Source organism: Dromiciops gliroides, chromosome 2, assembly GCF_019393635.1.
Source record: "Dromiciops gliroides isolate mDroGli1 chromosome 2, mDroGli1.pri, whole genome shotgun sequence".
In the NCBI taxonomy this organism is placed as follows: Eukaryota; Metazoa; Chordata; class Mammalia; order Microbiotheria; family Microbiotheriidae; genus Dromiciops; species Dromiciops gliroides.
Window position 1 is genome coordinate 552,981,424 of NC_057862.1, and position 10,819 is coordinate 552,992,242.

The 10,819-nt window shown below is 35.2% G+C and overlaps 1 pseudogene; it reads left to right on the forward strand.

The window, feature by feature from the left end:
* Window positions 1–7,304: 7,304 nt before the first annotated feature.
* Window positions 7,305–9,236, forward strand: LOC122739995 (annotated as a pseudogene).
* The last annotated feature ends 1,583 nt before the right edge of the window (window positions 9,237–10,819 follow it).

Consider the following 10,819-nt stretch of genomic DNA (forward strand, 5'->3'; position numbering starts at 1 on the left):
TAATAAATTATTGTCAAACTGAAGTTTGAGCATGGAAAGAGAACGTGTCTGAGAGCACCCTAATATTACTCAGTATTTTGTTTTGTTTTGTGACAGGGTCTCCTTATGTAATTCAGATAGAAAGTTCAGGGGCACTACTATATCTATTGCAATTATTGATTATCATAGAAGTTGTAAACCGCTCTGTTTTCTGATCTGGGTAAGGTAATCCCTCCCTAGGTAGCTTGATTGCCCTTCTCTTAGAGACTCACCATATTGGTGCTAGACTTAGTGCAGACACATGATTGGCTTTAGTCCTGTTGCTCCTCAGAGCTCCTGAGCTCAAGAGATTCACCAGCCTCATACTTCCCAAAAGCAGAGTCTATAATTATAGACCAGCACATCTAGCCCTAATATTACTTAACAAAAAAGGACAATTTTTAATCAATGTGGCTTAGGGGTATTGGGATTGGGAGGAGATGTTCTCGTGATAAGTACAGACAAGTGGAAAGATAGCAAAGGAATCTAAAGCTAGAATATGTGGATAGAAAATATAAGACAAAAAACAGGTGAAAAGAAGCTCAGATTAACCTTTTACGAGCAAGAAAATAAAATGCTCTAATGAGAAATATAAACTCAAAACAAGGAAAATCACAAATTAAAAAAAAAAGCTTAGCTTGAACAAGTGGATGGTAAGTAATCTATGTGACAAGGCAGTGATTAAGGAGGGAATGGTCAAATACTTCTAATGTGCTTTTGGATGGGTTGGGCATAATAGTGAAAAATTAAGTGTATGTGGGTGAAACCTAAATGCTTCCTAAAATAAGTATAATTTTAGCATATTTTGTGATTATGGAGAAAAAGTTGAGTGTAAGCATTTATTACCTAATCAAATGATTTGTGATTAGTAATGAAGCATAATTATTATGTTGTATCCAACTACAGATTAATATTTGAAACATGATTGCTGATGCTAATGTCTTGTATCCAATCATAATATGAATGTTGATTGCCTTAATTCCATGGATTGATGATTAGAGAATATACTTTGCATAATACCCACTGTAATTCTACCATAGCCAATGGGTACAGCCAGAGATTTTGATCTAAGAATCAAAAATTGTAAAGGGTTATCATAGCACAGGATTGTGTTTGTGAAAGAGAGGGTTTGTTTGGGGTTAGACAATTCTACATTTAGGGAAAATTATAATTGTTTAAATAGCTATGTTCAAAGACCAACATTATGTAAAATTGGCTAGCAGACTCTAGTTAAAAAGCTATAAAACTCTGTCCTTGGTGCTGCTTGATATTTTTACCAATACTTCAGAGAAGGCATATTTTCAAAATTGCAAATGGAACAAAGAGGGAAGGGATTCCTAATATAGGAATGATCATGTCAAACTTCATTAACAGCTTCTGGTAAAAAAAAAGATTGGCAAAATAAAGAAAGAGGCACTAATGAATCTGCTATGATCCCTCTAATCTTTTAGGAATAATCATGATTCCTGGTAGGATTTGGCCTTGGTTTTGACACACCAGTGAAACTTAATGCACAACATAACTGCACAGATTAACTATTCACAAATTGGTTCCTTTCTTACCTCTCCAGTTTTCTTACATATTACTCTTCCAAACATTTTTTTTTGGTCCTGTAATCCTGTCCTAATTGCTCTTCCTCAAACAGAGAGCTCTACCTCCTATTTCTTTGCCTTTGTATTCACTGTTGCCCATGCCTGGAATATATTTCCTCTGCATTCCTACATCTTGAAATTCCTGGTTTCTTTAAAAAATAAACTTAAATACACCCTTCTTTAGGAGTACTTTGATGGTTCTCTCAACTTTTGATGCTTCCCCATTTAAAAATTGCATTGTTTGTGTTCTGTATGTAAGATATATATATATATATACACATATATATGTATAAATGCACAATACATACACACATATACACATGTACATACATATGTGTGTATACACACATATATATGTATCGCACATATATATCACAGATACCTATTTACATATTTATAATTTCCACTGTTAGAATGCCCTTGAAGACAAGCATTGCTTTACTTCTTTTTTTGCATTACCAGTTCTTGGATTAGTATAGTTTTTGGCAATTGTATATGCTAAATACATGTTATTGATCAATTGCTTGATTTATTTGGGAAGAGGTATTTAATAGGGACTATCAAAATTTATACTGTGTGGAAATTCTTATTTCTATAATGAACCTACTAATATAGTACTAGTTGAATTCTCAAGTAAATGGGGCATCAGAGTGGGTTGGCCCAGTCTGAAACAAAAGAAAAGAAAAGAAAACAAAAGAAAAGAAAAGAAAACAAAACAAAACAAAACAAAACAAAACATGGAATAGGGAAACAGGAACAAAGAGGTGAATAGAAGGAGGCTGTGTGGGAAAATGAAGACAGGAAAGAGGGTTAGACAGAAGAGGAAGATAACAAGAAGCTACAAAAGGGGTATACTATTAATTTATGGTAACAAGAATGAAAAGGTCCTGATCCCCTCCTGAAGTTCTGCTCTCATAAGTCACCAGAAAAGAGAGAGGGAAAGGGAAAGAAGAGCCAGAATTTTCTACTCCCTGGAGAATGTAAAAGTAAGAAATAGTAAGTAAGAATTTTCTGCCAGGAAGAATATGAAATAATCTTTAACCATCCAGAAAGTAAAAATTAACCTATCTCTTTTTAGGGGCCACATTAAATTAAAGCTCTCCTATGTTTATAACAGGAACCTGTTCCCTCAATCCACAACTGAATAGGAAATATTAATGTACTGGTATGAATTAGGAGGAGGGGCCAGAACTTGTTATTCCACCAGTCCTCATAATCATTCAAATGGCTGTAAATTCCCTTACTGTTAACTAGGAAAGTGCAAAGAATAGTAAGCAGTCAGAGATACCCTACAACAAGGGATGGGTATTTATATAAGATGTATATTATAATTGAGGAAGTATACATAGAGTTTTGAACATGAATTTGGGAGACCTAGATTAGAAAAAAAAATCACCTGAGATTTTGTGACCTTAGAAAAGTCATTAAACTTCATGTGGATTGAGTTTCTTTTTTTTTCTTTTTTAAGTAATAAACAATTGTATTTATATTTTTGAATTACAATTTTATTCCTCCTTTCCTCCCTCCCTTTACCATTACCTGAGGTAGTTTTCTTTTTCTTTAAAATTGAATACTACCCAAGTAGTATTTAAAATTTTTCTTTAAAATTTGAACTACCCAAGTCCTAGGGTTATGGCAAAAGGCATTTTATAAACCATATATCAATAGATAAATGTCAGTTAGTATTATTTTAAAATAGGTTATGTGTTCCTTAACATAAAATTAAGGGGTGAGAGGATTGCATGAGGAGAAAGGGAAAGGGAGAAGTGGAATGGAGTAAAGTATCACACATAAAAAGCAAGAAAAAGCATATAGAGTGGAGGAGAAGATGGGGGATGAGCAAGGGAGTGAAATGAGCCTTACTCTCATCAGAATTGGATCAAAGAGGGAATAATATACACACTCAAGTAGGTATAGTAATATATCTTTTTTAATTTATTTTTTTATTCTGAATAGAATTTTATTTTCAAAAATATATGTAAAAGGGGCGGCTAGGTGGCACAGTGGATAAAGCACTGGCCCTGGAGTCAGGAGTATCTGAGTTCAAATCCGGTCTCAGACACTTAACACTTACGAGCTGTGTGACCCTGGGCAAGTCACTTAACCCCAATTGCCTCACTAAATATATATATATATATATATATATGTATATATATATGAAAACAAAATTTTAACATCAATTTTTTAAAAACTTTGTGTTCCCCATCCATTCCCCCCCAAAAAAATGCAGTCAATTCAAAATAAGTTATACATGAGGGGAGAGATGGTCTAGGGAGAGGTATTTCACATGAAGGAATCAAGAAGCTTATGGAGGAGAGTAGAAGAGGGGGAAGGAGTTGGGCATTGAGTGAACCTTAATATCAGAATTGGCTCAAAGAAGGACTAACATACATACTCAAGTAGGTATAGTAATATACTTTTGCCCTGGCGGGGAGGAAGAAAAGGGGGGGAAGGGAAGGGGGGAAGGGAAGGAGGAAAGGGCAGATTGGGGGAGAGAGCAGTAAAAAGTAAAACACTTTCAAGGAAGATGAAGAAGTTCTGCATTACTGCACCAGTATGACATATTGAATTGCTTGATCTCATAGGGAGGGTTGAGGATGGAGGGAGGAAGAAAAAATTTAGAACACAGAATTAGCTCAGGGACCCTGATCTCATTGGAGTAGGCTCATGGAGGGAATAGCTTTCATACCCAGTTGGGAGGAGCAATCTATTTAACCCTGCAGGAAAATAGGAGGGGGAGAGGACAAGGAAGGAAGGGTGAAAAAAGGGAGTGCAGAGTGAGGGAGAGGATAGTCAGAAGTAAGGCACCTCTGAGGAGGAATAGGTAAAAAGAAGATAGAGTAAATGTCATGGGAAGGAAGTGGGATGGAGGGAAATCTTTATGATGATGGATTATAATGGCAAAATGTATAGTACCTACTTTGCTGGGCTTTTGTGAAGAAGATTCTCTGTCAAGCTTAAGGTACTATATAGAGGTGATGAATAGGATGCTATCGGGAAACCTGGAGAGACCTACATGAGCTGAAGCAGAGTGAAATGTACTGTATACAAAATAACAGCAATAGTGGGGGATGATCTGCTGGGAAGCATGTGGTTGTTTTCAGCAAGGCAATGATCCAATGTAATCCTGAGGGACTTATGAAGATTGCAGCCCATCTGCAGAGAAAGAACTGATAGTATCTGAAAACAGATGGAAACACATTTAATTTTTTTTTTCATTTCTTCTTTGACAATTCCTTAATCTGAAGTTTTGGTATTTTTGACTGTTTTCTCTCACAACTAGCAAATATGGGAATTTTTCCATGACTACTCATGTATGACTTATTTTATAGTAATATATCTTGCCCTGTGGGAATGTTGAAAGGGAAGGGCATAAGGGGGGAAGGAGTATGTAAGGGAAGACAGACTGGGGGAGGGGCAGCCAGAAGCAAAACACTTTTGAGGAGGGAAAGGGTAAAAGATAATAGAAAATAGAGTAAATGTCATGGGGAGCAAATAGGCTGGAGGGAAACATAGTTAGCAATAGTAACTGGGGAAAAATTTGAAGCAGAGGCAAGAGCAATGTAAGATGATGATGATGATACTTTGCTGGGATATTGTGAAGAAAATTCTCTGTCAGGTATAAATTACTATATAAATGTTAGCTATTATTGTTGTTGCAATAATCAACCTCATGGGTGTTTTATAAGGAAATCTCCCTTTAAAGTAATATATAAATGTAGTTTACTGTAAAAAAAAGATGGGCAGGATGCTATCAGAAAAGCCTGGAAAGACTTACATGAACTGATGCAAAGTGGAATGTACTGTATTTATTATTGTAAGATGATCTGCTGTTAATGACTTAGTTATTTCCAGCAATGCAATGATCTAAGACAATTCTGAAGGACTTATGAAAAATGCAGTTCATCTACAGAGGAAGAACTGATGGTATCTGAATACAGATGGGAGTATATTTTGTTGTTGTTAGTTCCCTTTTCTAAAGTTATTTTGTCTGCTATGTTTTTGCATGACTGCACATGCATAACATATATTAATTTGCTTGAGTTCTTATGGGGGGATAGGGAGGAAGGAAGAGAATTTGGAGAACAAAGTTTTAAAAATCATTGTTACAATTTGTTTTTGCATGTAAGGGGGGGAATTCTAAATAAATAAATAGATAGATGAGTGAATGAACAAATGAACAGATAGTTGAATGAATAAATAAATAAGTAGATAATGTGTTCCTAGGCAGCCAAAATTTGAACTGTCAAACCTTAAAATACATTTTTTCCAAATACTTGTGCTAATATTATCATTATAATAACAAAGCTGACTCCAATTTTCAATATACCTTTTCTCTCACCTGTAAATAATTAGGAACTTTCTCACCTGATGGATGGATCAACTTCAAATATGTGCCCCTCAGTTTGACAACTTTATGCCTTCCTTTTTGGAGTTTTCTGTTCTTCACTTCATGTTAGCCCCTCTTGACTTTCTTTAGTTTTTCCATTTACATTCATTTTCATGCTTTGTCACTACTCCTTCTTTTGACCATCTCCAGGAAGAGAGCACAACAAATTATATTTGTATCTTTATAACTGCTTGCAATACTCTCCCAGCTCTCAGGGACAAATACTTTCAAGTCAGATAAAACACGTTGTACAATTCTGGTTTTAGAGACAAATAATTGAGGATTTGCCTTTAATTCTTGTGCCTTATCTCTATTAGTTATGTTCAATTTATACTTTATATAGCTTGCTTATACTTACTTGTTTGCAAGTTTTTACCCTTATTGGTCTGAACTACTTTAGAACAGGGACTCTCTTTCATACCACCACCCCCCCTTTTTATTAATCCACTGTACTTAGTATAGTACCTGGCAAAAAGGAGCTACTTAATAAATAGTCACTCATTGATGTCAGCCATACCCTCATATGATTCATTGGAACTACCCTGAGGCTATTTTGTTGTTGTGTTGTTAGAAATCTAAATGGGGGTTCTATCTATACCCTGAGTTGTGAGGGAAAGTGGCTAAAATCACTGATAAATTCACCAAGAGTTAGGCTTTTAAGGGTTTATTAAAAGATATAGATAGTGAGGAGAGAGAAAGATGAGAACAGATTCCTTATAGCATGGAAATCCTAGCTTTCCTAACAGCTCACATGAAGTCCTGCCACCAAGCCAATGTAGAACCAAAAGAGCAACATCCTTTCTGCCAGCCTCAGCTTCTTACTTCCTGTCCTCCTCCCAGAAATGGGTGGTTCTTCTAGTTGATTGGCTGAGAGTGGTCTCCTGTTGATGTTGCAGCCCATAGCCTCTGAGAACACACTCTCCTCAGGGTTGACTAAATTTAAACTATGTGGCTAACAGGGCAGGCCAGGTGTGGCTAAAATCTAATCACCTTTAAGTGGGTACTTAGTAGTTCCTCATTCACACCCAATTCAAATACTACTAAGTCAATCAAGTCAGACCCCTGGGCATCTGCCAAATTCCATTATTTTACCACACGGTATTGATTTTCCTACTTCTTCCTGGAAAAAAAGATAAAGAAAATAACCATAGGACACTCACAGTGGAGCAAGAGGAAGTGTCATAGAGGTTTCTAGGATTTTTTTGTCAGACATGCTCAGAGGGAAAATAATGGACCTCTTCTGGTTTGCCTGGTAGAAGTTATGGTTATTGGTGAATTTTCAGGAATTTGGATGCAATAACAAAATGAATAACAAAAGAAGTTCCTTCTTATGGAACTTCAGACAATTGAATTTAAACATCTGTCCTTTTGGTTCAACAACCATTAGAAAATTGATGAAAGTAGACCCTTTGAAGCTTCATAAACCAAAAATTACCTATCAAAGTAACTCTCTTCAGAAACCTCAGTCATCTGTTAGATTTTTCTGTCAAGATGTGTTAGCTTTTCAGTTGGAAGGCAATGAAATCCAAAAAAGAAGCCTGAGCACATTAACATCAATTTCATTTGGCAAACTCCTAAACCCTAGACTACTGTCTTTTGACTCACAATTCTTTCTCATGTCAGACACAACACCTCAACTTCCTGTTGATGGGCTGAAGAAAATAATGGACTGTTGAACTTGATCTCTCCTAAAAGGAAAAGCAGCTAGACTTTGGCAAACAGTGGGACCTCATTCAACAGTGTAATTCCACGAGTGATGTTTTAGTTGTTTCAAAGTATCCTATGTTGTCCCCACTGTAACTATTTCATAACTATGTGGAAAATTGCTAAAAATATGTCCAAAGACCAGAAGCAATTTGAAAGACAGTTGCTTTATGAACATCCTGCTTCCAATCAGTTCCGTGATCAAGTAATGAAAGAAGCCAAGATTGTAAGGCTTCAACAGTTGATATTCACTCTGTATGCTGTGATCAAGATTGGAATCCCTAAGAACATTTATCTAGTTCAGGTCTTGCTGAGGGTCATGCAGGAACATGTCGATGAATGTGATGAGACAAGATTTTCAGTTTTGTCACATACCTTAGAAGCCATGGAGGAGAGCAAAAACGTGGATGCCCTTCATGAAGCATTGAGGCTATTAGTTGATAAGCAAATTAAGACAATAGAACGCACCCTTACTCTACAAACAATGATGAAATGTACTGGAAAAAATGTCCCATACCCTCTTAAAAAGAAAATAGAGCTAAAAGGCCTGAAAGAATTAAATAAATTTTATCATGTAAATAGCCAGTATATGTTTGGTGTCCTGCATACCCTGTACCACAGTTCTTTCATTCTCCTGAATGAATGCAGCAAAATGGTTGTTGCTAGTATGTCCTTTTTAGATGTTAATGAACATACTGCAATCCTGTAGGAAACTCCAGTATCAAAATTTAGACCTCTTTACAGCAGTTGGTGACTATGTAACCACAACTTTTGACATGTGGAAAATGAAACAAGTTCTTGCTTTTCTATTTGCTTTTAAGTCCTTGAGACTTATACATATTGGTTTGATGAATTTGTTTCTTAAGAGAGTGCTGGATGAATTTCAGTCTCTGAATCATAAAGAAATTTTATGTATTCTTCATATATATTCCTCTCTCAACCATTTCCATGAATGCAAGAACCAAGAGTTCTTAGAGGTTATCACAAGTGCTTTGAATGTTTATCTTCCCAAAATTTCATCCTTAAACCTATTGAAGGCAGTGTATTGCTTTTGCTTTTTGATACAGTTCACAGAAGAACCTTTTAATCAACTTCTCCAGAGAATATCATCAATGAGTTTCGGATGTCAGGTAATGAAAGTTCTAAGGTTGAAAGCATGCTACATAAGGTGAATGCTTGCTTGGAATTGCACACCTCAGTCCTTCAGTCCATACCTATAATGTTGTAGAAATGCTCCTTAGACTAATTTTATCCAAATATAGAGCTTGAAGACATGTTGTTAAACCTTTTCAAAAATAAGAGACTATTTAAACAATGTACAGCTGACACATAATTATTTTGTTGATTTTGAATTGAGAATGGTTTCTACGAGAAGCCAAGTATTTCCAGTTTCTAAAGCAGATGTGTTCGTGGCTGAACCAGATATTTTCAGAATGGCTTTGCTCTGTGTTCCTAGATCTGCTTTCTGTTTTGGCACCACCCACACAAGGAAAGGGCTGGGAATGAAGATGTGTAATTTAAAAGCCCTATAATGTGATAAGCCAGATTCAATAAATAGGTTTTAAGTTATTGGACTAATGGGGCAAATGTAGAAGAAAGGTCAATATCAGGAAGAAATACAGTGTTACTGAAGCACACAACCAGAATAACAAAATTTTAAGGGGTTAAAGGAACTCTCTCTACAAGATACCTAAGTAGTGATCATCCATTTTTTTAAAGACCCCTAGTAAATACAAAGGGAAAAGCAAAAAGGGATTAGGATTCAAGATGGACTTAAACAGCAGAACTACTGGCCTAAGTATTTGTCTTCAATCTGTCACACTCAGTCCTTTCAGGTGTAAGCATTTTATGCTTACTTATGTGACACTAGTTCAATCCTATAATTTTCTAAATTTACTGATGCTGGAAAACGTGGATTGCCACTAGCCTTTTACTGTCCATGGTAAGGATTGTCTCTATTTTTTAAATTAATTTTTGAAAAAAAGTTTATCTATCTATCTATCTATCTATCTATCTATCTATCTATCTATCTATCTATCTATCTATCTATCTATCTATTTGTTGTAAATTAAAAGAATTCTGAGGTATCGCCTTACACCTATCAGAGTGGCAAATATAACAAAACCAGAAAACATTGGTCATTGGAGGAAAAATACTGAAGCTTGCTATTTTTCACATTCTTACATTTTTTCATTTTTATGATTTTATTTACTTGTAAAAAGCGACAAATATGTTGATATTTTTTATGATCATACATGTATAACCCATAGCAGATTCTTTGCTGCCTGGGGGAGGAGAGAGGGATCGGAGGAAATGAGGGTTAGAGATTGGAACTGAAAACTATAAATAAAATAACTTTTAAAAAACAGCCTAGGAAAAACTATTTCAAATGTTAAAACAGTGTGATTCTACACAACTTTGATTTGACACAATATAGACATTATTGCAACATAATTGTAGTTGGGTCAACTGTAGAATAAGTGTGCTATGTGGGATTCTGATGCTTCAAAATTATCTTGGTAAGTTAGAATGTCTTGGTAAGAGGAATGTCTAAAAGGACTTAATTTATTGTGTAAAATAAAATATTTATGTAGGATACATAGCTTCATTCATATACCTGAAAGTATGTCATGTGGAAGGGGAATTAACTTCAAAGCTTTCCAGATATGCCTATATAGAGTTTATAGTATATGGATAGATAGATATAGATAGATAGATATAGATAGATAGATAGATAGAGATAGATAGATAGATAGATAGATAGATAGATAGATAGATAGATAGAGATAGATAGATAGATAGATAGATAGATAGATAGATAGATAGATAGATAGATAGATAGATATAGATAGATAGATAGGATATATGTTCCACAGCCTCTTCTATGGATTCCTTCCTCTTGAACTTGCCTTCCTTCTTTATTCTACTTCTCACTTTCTCATAGTCCAGTGTTCTAACTTCGTAGTGTTAAACTCAATCCTATGGGCTGCATTTTGACTCAATAATAGCATTATATATATTGTGTTATATTTTTATTTTGTTAAACACTTCCCATTTACACTTTACATTTTAAAATTACACTTTAATCTGATTCAGATCAGACATGGGAGTCTTC